The sequence below is a fragment of the Thamnophis elegans genome, chromosome 1 (genome assembly GCF_009769535.1).
Source record: "Thamnophis elegans isolate rThaEle1 chromosome 1, rThaEle1.pri, whole genome shotgun sequence".
Lineage (NCBI taxonomy): Eukaryota > Metazoa > Chordata > Lepidosauria > Squamata > Colubridae > Thamnophis > Thamnophis elegans.
In genome coordinates, this window is record NC_045541.1 from 73,563,370 (window position 1) to 73,573,860 (window position 10,491).

The window sequence follows — 10,491 nt, forward strand, 5'->3', positions numbered from 1 at the left end:
CTGCCAATTACTTCCCAAAGACCCATTAGATCACACAGGGTCGGCCTCCTCCGGGTTCCGTCTACCAGCCAATGCCATCTGGCTACTACCCAGGGGAGGACCTTCTCTGTGGCAGCTCCGGCCCTCTGGAACGAACTCCCCGCAGAGATTCGGACCCTCACCTCTCTCCAGGCCTTCCGAAAAGCCGTTAAAACCTGGCTGTGTTGGCAGGCCTGGGGTTGATTAGTTCCCCTCCCCTCTCGACCTGTGTGGTTGTGTGATTCTTGGCTATTTCAACTATTTGTATTGTGTTCTATGTTTCCCCTTTCCCCTTTTGAGTTGTTCGCCACCCTGAGTCCCTCCCGGAAAAGGGCGGAATATAAATAAAACAAATCTAAATCTATCAGAAAAGAAAGTAAAATCATATTCTTCTGCATTTCTTTCTTGCCAGATATCTCTCAGTTCAAAATCATCCATCATCTCGAAAAAGGACTTAGGTAGTTTCACTCACATTTGAGTATTTGGACGAGAAACCTTCTTATTTTTTTTAGTATCCATAACACCGTTCCAGTCCCCCAGTAGTATGCAAGACCTATAATCCCACTGTACTAATTTGGCATGAAGTTTTCTATAAAATCCATCTTGTTGTTGATTGGGAGCATATATTCCCAGTAGCAATGTCCTTTTTCCTTCTAATACCAAGTCTATTGCAATATATCTTCCGTGGGGATCTGCTTCAATTTATTCTGCTTTCATGTCCTTTCTTAAGTGTTGCAATGCATAGCTGTGTCGGAACAGCAGTTGTATACATAGCTGTATACAACAGCAGTAATGATTAACCATAGCATTAATTAGATCAGTAAAACAAACTATTTAAAACAAACTGTTTATCTCTAAGCATTAAGCAGATCAGTAATCACAGACTCTTAATTATAAGCGTTGATTAAATCAGGGGTTACAACTGTTTAACTCTCAAACATTAATTAAGGATTAGAAGTTTGCATGCTGGTAAAAGATTTATTGACTATGGGCATTCTTTAGGACTACATGGAAGTAAATGAGTTACCATATACCATAGACTTGTACAACCATGATTGGTCCACATAGACCATGTGAATCCACCCTTTCCTTGTGTATACTCAATAAAAGAGGCCTCCGGATTCTATTCCGTGTCAGCCCATCCCGAGAGAGACCTGCCTCCGAGTCTTCTTTCATCATTGGCTTCATGGGTGACCCACGGAGAAATCGCATCTGGTGACCCCGACGTGATCCGTGTCGCCCACCTCATCTCACCCCCAGGCTGGGAGAAGCCTCGCACCCAGGGATGGCCGTCAGCGAACGGAGCACCCTCCCATTTCGTGAGTATGAGGTCGGGTTTCTCGAAGGAACAGGTAGCGCACCTTCAAAAACTTCGGGATATCTGTAAATTTTCTGGTGTAATTATTCAAGCGATGGGCAAGTCGCTTCCCGTTTTCCCCTTGAAAGCATTTAATTGACTTATTGACTTATGTCTAAAATCATTGTCCAATCTACCTGGAAAAAGGGGTCTTTAAAACTCTCCTTATGGTTAAAATTGGGCACCTACTTCAATGAGGAACCCCGAGCCCCTCCGGGCATTTTAACAACATGGCATTTGCTTATCAAATGCCTCCAAATTCACGAGGAGGGCCATTCCTTTTAAAACCATTAAGGAAATTAAAAATGCTCCTTCTCTGTATGGCATGCAATCCCCATACACCAGGGGTTTAGTTAGAAGTCTGTTGACTGGCTCCCCATTGAAGCTGTGGGGGAGGGAACCTTGTTTTCATGTTTTTCAGGCCTGGAAGATTTACTCTTCAGGTGAGTACAGATTTTTTTTCTTTTGGGGGAGGAGGAGAGTGTTGCCTTGTGTGTGCATGTATAAGATGAAGGAAATTCCTACTAAACGTTTGCCTTCAACCTGAGTAAAACCCTCTGCACATCTATCTGGCCAACCTACTCAAAACCTGGCCTCTAGAAGACAGTTTTCATTTAGATTTTATAACAAATTTGCTGATTTTCTGGCCACCATCAGATGAACTGAAGAGAAATTCTACCTGAGTTTCTTCCCCAAAGCGATTAAGGAGTCCACAGGGATATGTTAGAAAGCTGTTAATAGTTGTCTTTTAAAAGAAAAGTAGAGCTCGAGCCCCACCCGGATGCAAATGATGTGTTAATAAAATATCTATATATCTTGCTCTTTAAAACTATGCCAGCGCTCTGCTGGGAGAGCTAAGAGTTTGGACCTTTAAAAATATGCCAGCGCTGCTGGGAGATCAAGATAGAAACGGAACATCCCAGGGAGAGACAGATATTAACAATCTAGTGCTTAAGGAGATGGAATGGGCATAACTTCGAGCAAAAGTAAGAAATTTAGCAGGTAACGAGGTAAAGCCTGACTGAATGGGAAGACCTAGGTAATCGGACTTGATTACTTTGATGTAATGTCTGTTAAAAAAATTCTTGGGTGTGCATCTAATAACATGTAGAATTGAATTGAATTGATGGTGATATGTTTGATCAGCTAGCTAAATAAATAAATAAGCTTGGGCTTGAAGCTGTGGGGGAGGGAAGAGTAGTTAGGATTTAAGCTGCTCTCTGAGTTTCCCCACTGCTTGGAGAATGAGCCACAAGTTCTCCAAGGAAATAAAATTTGAAGATTTAAAGTGACAGAACCTCCCCCAGGCCTGAAAGTTTTGTTTCATGGTATGTGTGCATGTGTTTTTGTAATCATTTTGAGACCTGGAGGGAAGTTGAGATCTCTTAATAATAGAAAATGGAGCTCATTGGCTTAAGTACAGCTCCCTGAAATAATTGTAATGATTGCTTTGTATGAAGAAAGAATGAAATGGGATATTTTTGTATGTGAAGTTAATTTACACAAGCAGTCTGATTGCAGTGCAAAGGTGAATTAGTGAGTTAGTGTGAATGTACTGATTCCCTTTGGCTTTAAGAAATGGAGAAAATTTGTTGAGAGAATGCAGAGTGGAAAAAAGGAGGGATTATAGGAAGTTAACACCCAGCCCTCTCCCAGAAAATGTAATATCCTAGGAAATGTTGAAAAGGCAGAATATTTCTCTGGATGTGACAAGAAAGAAACATGTTTTAAAAGGCAGAATAGCTGTCTGCAGCTTCCTGCCCATTCCCACTCTTTGTCAATGAATCATTAAACCCTGAGCTAATCCATTTTAAGTTGGTTGTTAACTAAGGATTCTTTTTCCTTTAAAGAGCAAGCATGATTGCAGTATGAATGTATATGTCCCCAATGCCCCAGAAAGTGATGTGATGAGATCCAAAGACCTATGATTGCCTGCATGAACCCCCCCCCCCTTTTTTCCCCTCTGGGTCATTCTTTGGAGGGAAGCAGGAAAGGTGGGGAGAGTGTGTGTCTGCTCATTTCACAGTGAACATGTGTATGAAATGCCCCCAGAGATACCTGTGAATGCCTCTGTGCATCCCCCCCCCCCTTCTTTCCCTCATTCCTTTTAGGTCATTGAAGGGCTGAAGTTTTTCTGCTCACTTTAACTATTTTTTTCCTCTCTCTTCTGAGAAATTTGGAGTAAATGGGTGACCTGCTCCTTCACCTTAACCTTTCACTGTTATCTTTTCATCTATAAAACTTATGCAGTTACATTTCCTTTTCTGCTCTGAATGCAATTTTGGTTTTTCTCTTTTCCTTCTGGAACTTTTTGAGGTTTAAAATGCTTAATTAAACCTATAAAAAGAAATGATTTTGAGATATTTTTCTTACATTTGTAAATGTTCTAACATACGATGAGAATTTGCTTCCATCTGAATGGAATCTAATATTTTGGAGCCTTGACTCAAAGTATCTCTTTTCTTAATTGCATTTTTTTTAAAAAGCTGTTTTTCTTCCCTTTCTTTTTTACACCTGAGTGCATTTTTAAAAGCTTGTGAGTCAAGGTACTCTACCCTATGATACTTTGTTTGTTTGTTTGCAACACAAGTTGTTGTCTCTTTTGAAAATTTACTCATCTTACTGCAAAAGTGTTTCAATCATAGAAGCAGTGGGAATGTCCTATTCCATGAAATTTACATCATTTACATCATCTGCCTTCTGGAATAATGTTTGGATTTCCACATTTGGACAGAATGGGTGAGATTCCATAACATGGGACTAAAGATATGTCTGTAAAGAACTGTATACTTGGCCTCTCTTTTTCTTCACCTCAGAAACAAAGGACTGCTAGCCAAAACATTAACTCTTGAATTGGCTGCTGGTGATTGCATCCTGATAAAAACTGACATGAGGGGGGAAAAAAACTTACCCAAGCCTGGGACAGACTCTACCAAGCCGGACTGACCACTCTTATCAGCAAGCTAAGCTTAATGCCATCCAGCAGATATGAAAGAATGGACCCTGAGATGGAGAAGTAAAGACCAAAGGACTTTCTTCCATCCCCAGAAGTCAGCTGTAAAGACTATAGGGGAGGGTGAAAATTGATCCTAAAGTTTTCTTTCTTTGCTTTCTTCACAGAAATTCATTGTTAGGTTTCTTTCTTGTCTCATTTATATTGTAATCAGTTTAATGTATTCATGTAAGAATTGTATTTTGAGAATGATAGCACAGCAATTCTGAACACCTTGGATTTATGTCTGGTGGGAGGGAAAGTTTGTCCAAAATGTCTGTATTTTCTGTATTGTAGAAGCAGCTACACACACACACCAAGAGAGAGAGAGAGAGAGAGAGAGAGAGAAGAGCCCATTCAGAATTAGATTGAAACTATCTCCTCCACACACAGTTTTTGCACATTAGCTAAACTCAATTTGGCCTCACTAAAATAAAGAGCCAGGGCAGGTTGAAGAACCATCCCTTTTAATTTTTGGTATTTCTGCTTGTTTAAAAAACCTGTCTGAAAGCTCACAGAAAATGATATCTGATACTAATTGGCATGGAAAATTGGACACTGTAAATTTCTTTCCAGAAATTTGTGCCCAGGTTGCTAGACCTTCATGGTTGAAATCTATCTGGGAGCCACTGAAGAGATCCTTCTAGTGTCTCTCTCAATGCTTTTTCATCAGAAGAATTAGATCTTCTTGATCTGACCAATTTTACTCTTTTGTCAAACACATGTGCATTCCACTCACGTTTTGAAGAAAAAACAAAAGGAAGGGACTATGTGGGAAATTTAATCTTACAAATTGCTGTCTTCAAATTGATGAAACTGGCAAGGTAGTGGCCGATCTTACTGCGGACTTGTGGAAATTGGTTCACGTACCCGTGCAAAAATGGACAGGATTAATGGATGATGCAGGCTTCCTGGGAGGAATTTTTCGCAATTGGAAACAAGCCGCCTTCATGGCAGGCATGGCGCTCCTAGGGTTTCTCCTTTTGCCCTGCTTAATCCCAGTGCTCCGAAGCATCATTCAGTCCACAGTAGAAAGTATGACACAGAGCAAAAACATTAACACAGCAACATTTGATTCGCAACACAAAGCCCTGCTAACGACCTTCTCTGATGAAGGACCAGAGGAAGACATACTCCTTTCTGACTCCTCAAAATTTAAAACAAAGGAGGAGATGTTGCAATGCATAGCTGTGTTGGAACATGTATACAACAGCAGTAATGATTAACCATAGCATTAATTAGATCAGTAAAACAAACTGTTTAAAACAAACTGTTTACCTCTAAGCATTAAGCAGATCAGTAATCACAGACTCTTAATTATAAGCGTTGATTAAATCAGGGGTTACAACTGTTTAACTCTCAAACATTAATTAAGGATTAGAAGTTTGCATGCTGGTAAAAGATTTATTGACTATGGGCATTCTTTAGGTCTACATGGAAGTAAATGAGTTACCATATACCATAGACTTGTACAACCATGATTGGTCCACATAGACCATGTGAATCCACCCTTTCCTTGTGTATGCTCAATAAAAGAGGCCTCCGGACTCTATTCCGTGTCGGCCCATCCTGAGAGAGACCTGCCTCCGAGTCTTCTTTCATCATTGGCTTCATGGGCGACCCACGGAGAAATTGCACTTAAGTATATAACTATACCATTTTTCTTCTCCGTGGCAGAAGCTATAAAGTGTTGTCCAAATCTTGTATTAATCAAATATTTTTGATCAGTTGATCTAATGTGAGTTTCTTGCAAACAAATTATGTCATTCTTGAACTGTTTAAGATAATGATATATTTTCTTTCTTTTCTGTGGAGAATTTAATCCATTGACGTTCCATGTTAAAAACTTAGTTGTCATCTTTGGCTCCCTGAAGCTTTTTTAGAGCCATCTGAACCTCCTGGAGTTTAAGCTTGGGTCTGGCTCCTCCCACTGCTTCTAAGCTGGTAATTGTAGCATCTTGACCGGTGACAGGTGTTTGTTGTGATTGTTGTTTTTTTAATTGTTGATCCATTCGTCTGGTAATCACACGGTTTTGTCTTTGTTCCATGGCTCCTTGTACTTCTGAGAGAGAAAGATGATCCATCCTTGTTGATAATTGTATAGTTTGCTGTCTATCTTGTCCTTCTTATTCTCTTTCTCTAGGTCCAGGTGGGGCGGGATGTCCAGCCTTCAAAATATTATGGTAAAAATCTCGAGCTTTCCATACTGACTTAAGACGGTAAATGAGTGCTAGACCCACTGGTGCATCCCATCTGAGCTGTAGCTGACGATTTTTAAGCTCTTCGACTAAAAAGGCATAGTCTCTCCTGGATCTTAGCATTTGAGGTGGTATCTCTTTCAGAACAGTCATTTCCTGACCCCTAATTTGAAGCTTGGTTTTATAGGACTCTTGCAATATCATATTCCTCATGTCTCTTGCAGTAAAGTAAATCTCAATGTCCCATGGAATTCTTGTAAAAATGAAGCTAAGGATTAATACAAACAATTAAAAGTTCACGTGTACAGGGTCCGCTCGTCTTGGATTCAGTAAATCAAATTTTTGTTCTGAGGATGGGAGGTTTGCTTTGCACTGCAAATCGCAGCAAGTATTCCTGGCACGGAGACAATTCTGCCCTCAGCTGACCTTCCCCCCTCCCAGAAACGATTTGCGAAAGTTGGTTGGCACGTTGCCGGCACAATTAGCTCACCTTATCTTCTTGGCCCGAAGAAAAGGTAAACAAGCTGTCAGATGGCTGATGGATTGCTCATCCGACAGATAAACGCACCAGGATTCCGGAGCTGTAACGACCAGCTCCCACCAGCAAGTCCCTTCCCCCAGAAGCCCTCAATACAGTCCTTTTTAACCAGTAAACCCAGGAGTTCATTTTTATCCATTTTGAACAAAAAGTCTTTAAGGAGTTTTTAGTCTTTTATAAAGGGACTGCTCTTCCCTTCCTAATCAAACATCTCAATTTAGCCATTTATGAAAGTTCTACCATCTTTGTGATTCATATCACCATTGTGGCTATCTCTGTATTTTTTCCATATTTGCTCCCTGCAATTACCATGTATAAAACCAATCATCCATGAGTCTTTTGTAATTGGCTATTCATAAGTCCTAGGAAAAAAAATTCTAGTTTTATTGTAATATTATTATTTTTAGTTCTCTGAATATCTATTGGCATTCACTATTTCACTAGACTGCCATGCATGGTAAACTGTCCTTTATGGTTTCCATGTTTTCAACAGCAATTAGAAGTGGCTTTACATTTTTTAGATAATGTATCATAGGCCAATAGTACAATCCTCTTCCCCTCCTCCTCTTCTCGTGGGGAGGCGGGGGGGGGGGGGAATAACACAGCAAGGCGATGGCCGGAGCCTTAGCGCAAGAGAGAAGCAGCGTCCTTTTGCATCCTCCTTAAGCCAGCAGCAGCCACTCACCCCCGCATGCACCTTTGCTGCGCCTTGGCTGTCGCTTGACGGGTGTGCACAAATCAGCTAGATGGAAAGGATGTATATGTGTGGAGGTACTCGCTTGCCCCCGGCATTTGGCTCTGGTGCAGCCTTGGCATAATGAACATTTCCCCTTAGTCACCGAAACCGAGGGTGTCCCTTTGTGTGCGTGCGGGCGTTTCTTCGTCTGCGTAATTATGCCTTCGTTGGAAGGGGAAAGGGAAGCGTTTTGCTTCTTGTGGCTCCTGCAGTTGCCAAGTGAGGAGAGGCGAACTGAGCTGCAGTCCTTCTAAATGACTTCTAAAGAGCGCCAAGTGGAAGGGCGGCTTTCTTATTCCTTGAGTAGAGAGCGGAAGCTCTGGTGACAGAGCGAGGAGCGCTAGAGTCCCCCAAATGCTCGATGTCACAGATTAGCAGGCTAATCCTGCTGCACCGTCAAATCCCTTGAGTGAAAAGGAGGGCAGAAAAACAAAGCGGAGGGGAGGGGGCAGGTCGTCCTATCCGCGCGTGAGCTTTGCCTGTAAACGCTGCCTCTAAAGTTTAAAAAAAACGAGGCAAGGGGAGGGAAAAAAGGAGATCTGTCAGAGCAAGCTCAAAGCTGCCGTTTGGGAGCTTTTGCTTCCCCTCCGTTAAAGCCTCGGGAAAGAGGAGAGGGAAAAGTCTCAAGCCCTGCAGGCGCCGTGAGGGGAATGGCAAGCTCGAGGGGGAGGGGGGAGAAGAAGAGAGCGCGACCGCAACAAGAGGAGGGGAAAAGAGGAAGGGGCAGTTGTGATGTTGGTGCTCAGGGTCGCAACCTCAAACCCCTTCCTGTGCTAGGGAAGTGGATGGCTCCATCCTCTCTCAGTGTGCGCCTGCGTGCGCACACGGCTTGGACCGAGGCGGCAGCTCTCAGGTCTTCTTGGTAAGCGGCTGGCCAGGCAAGTGCGCACAGAGTCATAACAAGTTACTTTGAGTTTGCTTTAATTGAAATTGAAATTGCTGCTGGAAGGAAGCTGTGAGGGAGTGTCAGTTTACCTAATGCTGAATGATTCAAGTTGTTAGTCGGCTATTAGCAATCAGAGAGATTCTCCCCCCCCCCTTCACACATTCTGTGTGTTGCTTCGCTCCCTTTCCACTCAAACGGGGAGAGGGGGAGAGGGAGGGAGGGAGGAAAAGGGACTGCACTGAATTAGAGCAAAGAGCGAACTGGCTGCAGAGGCAGCAGAAAAAGACACATCAAACATGGCAGCGCTGCAAAGCGTTCCTCCTTTAAAGAGAGGGAGAGGGTGAGAGACTGAAAAGATAGAAGCAGAAGAAGAGACGGGGGAGGGGGGAATGTGGGAGGCTGATTTTAGGCCTCCTAGCATGGAGAGAGACGCCCAACAGCAGCAGAGGGGGATGGATAGTCCTCCTTACATTAGAAGGTAGATATTTCACCTGAGTCAAATCCCAAGACAGAATCAAGACAGTTCACATTCATTAAGAGTGGGGTGGCTCACTTGGTTAGGATGTTGTGTTTGAGAGCCAAGTGCAGTACTGCATGGTGGGATGAGCTCACATCATTCACTCCTGCTCCTTGAATGGTGTCAAGAAAGAAGCCCCCACAGGCATCCCACAGGCAAGGGTGATGTCACCAGTTAATCCTTTCAATCTAGAAGCACCTTAAAAGATGCCTTTGATATGAATGGAATGGGAGTTCACATGTAATCAAACCCTATCCCAGCTATCAAGGGATGCCAACCAAAGAGATCTACGCAGTAATAGCTGAAACACCCCAGGTGCCCTAGTAGATAATTGATCTACTAGGTAAGAGCTTTTCTAGAGTCAAGTTACTGCCCAGGCTGAGTTGTGTGAAATTGCCACTTGCGAACCCTTCATTGCTTAAATAAAGTACAAGGAAGCATTTTCCTCTAGGCTGACTTTCACTACATGAACAATCTGGATGCCTCTGATAACCAGAAGTGTCTGAATGTGCCCATTCACAAGCATCTCACCCAAGCATCTACCCAGAAGAACAATTGATCCATGTTGAACAATAAAGTGTTTAGACTTACCACTCTGTGGTGAACATGTACAGGCATAATCCAATGCTGCTAAATGGTTGAAAAGGTCTGTTTACTGGATTTTCATACCGGATGTAAAGAGTAGTTTCACTTTTAAAAGCATGTGTGTTGCTCTAACCCTCTTCCTGCTTGTATTTCCTGCTTGCTTGTGTAAGGTTCCAGCAGTTTTTCCCGGGCCACTGAGATGCCAAAGAGAATGGAGACTCCAAACGAGGCTTGCAAAAAGTATCAGCTTTTATTTATGGCCATCGTAAAAACTGGGTGACAAAACTACATCCAAAACATACAAACAAATGCATGTAGGGAATAGCCACACCCTGGAAGAGTGGCTCAGAGTATTATATACATTTTAGGCAGATAGAAACAAAGTTTATCCAATCAAAGACAAAGATTCGTTACCAACGTGATCTTTAAAGCGTTCTTTTGTTCAACTTTTAACCACAAGAGCTCACACATACGCTAGAAATGATCTGCTTGTTTCTGTTTCTTATGCTTATGCAGCTAAATTACGGAAAAGCAGCAACTGTGGGCAAAGCAAAAGTCACCTATGGCCATTAGAAAAGCCACTTTAAAGGGCAATGGTACTTTAGGGAAATTGTGAACTTCGTGGTCCTCGTCAAAAGGGATTTGCGTTTGGGCTGAGGAAATA

The 10,491-nt window shown here is 42.5% G+C and overlaps 1 protein-coding gene across 1 annotated transcript in view; it reads right to left on the reverse strand.

Moving 5' to 3' along the window:
• The window catches only part of LOC116505409 (NACHT, LRR and PYD domains-containing protein 3-like), a 69,168-nt gene extending 58,878 nt beyond the window's left edge, over positions 1-10,290 (reverse strand). The window contains exon 1 of the mRNA XM_032212633.1: positions 9,834-10,290. The gene's annotated coding sequence lies outside the window, so the exon portion shown is untranslated. The remainder of the gene's footprint in view (positions 1-9,833) is intronic.
• Positions 10,291-10,491: the final 201 nt, after the last annotated feature.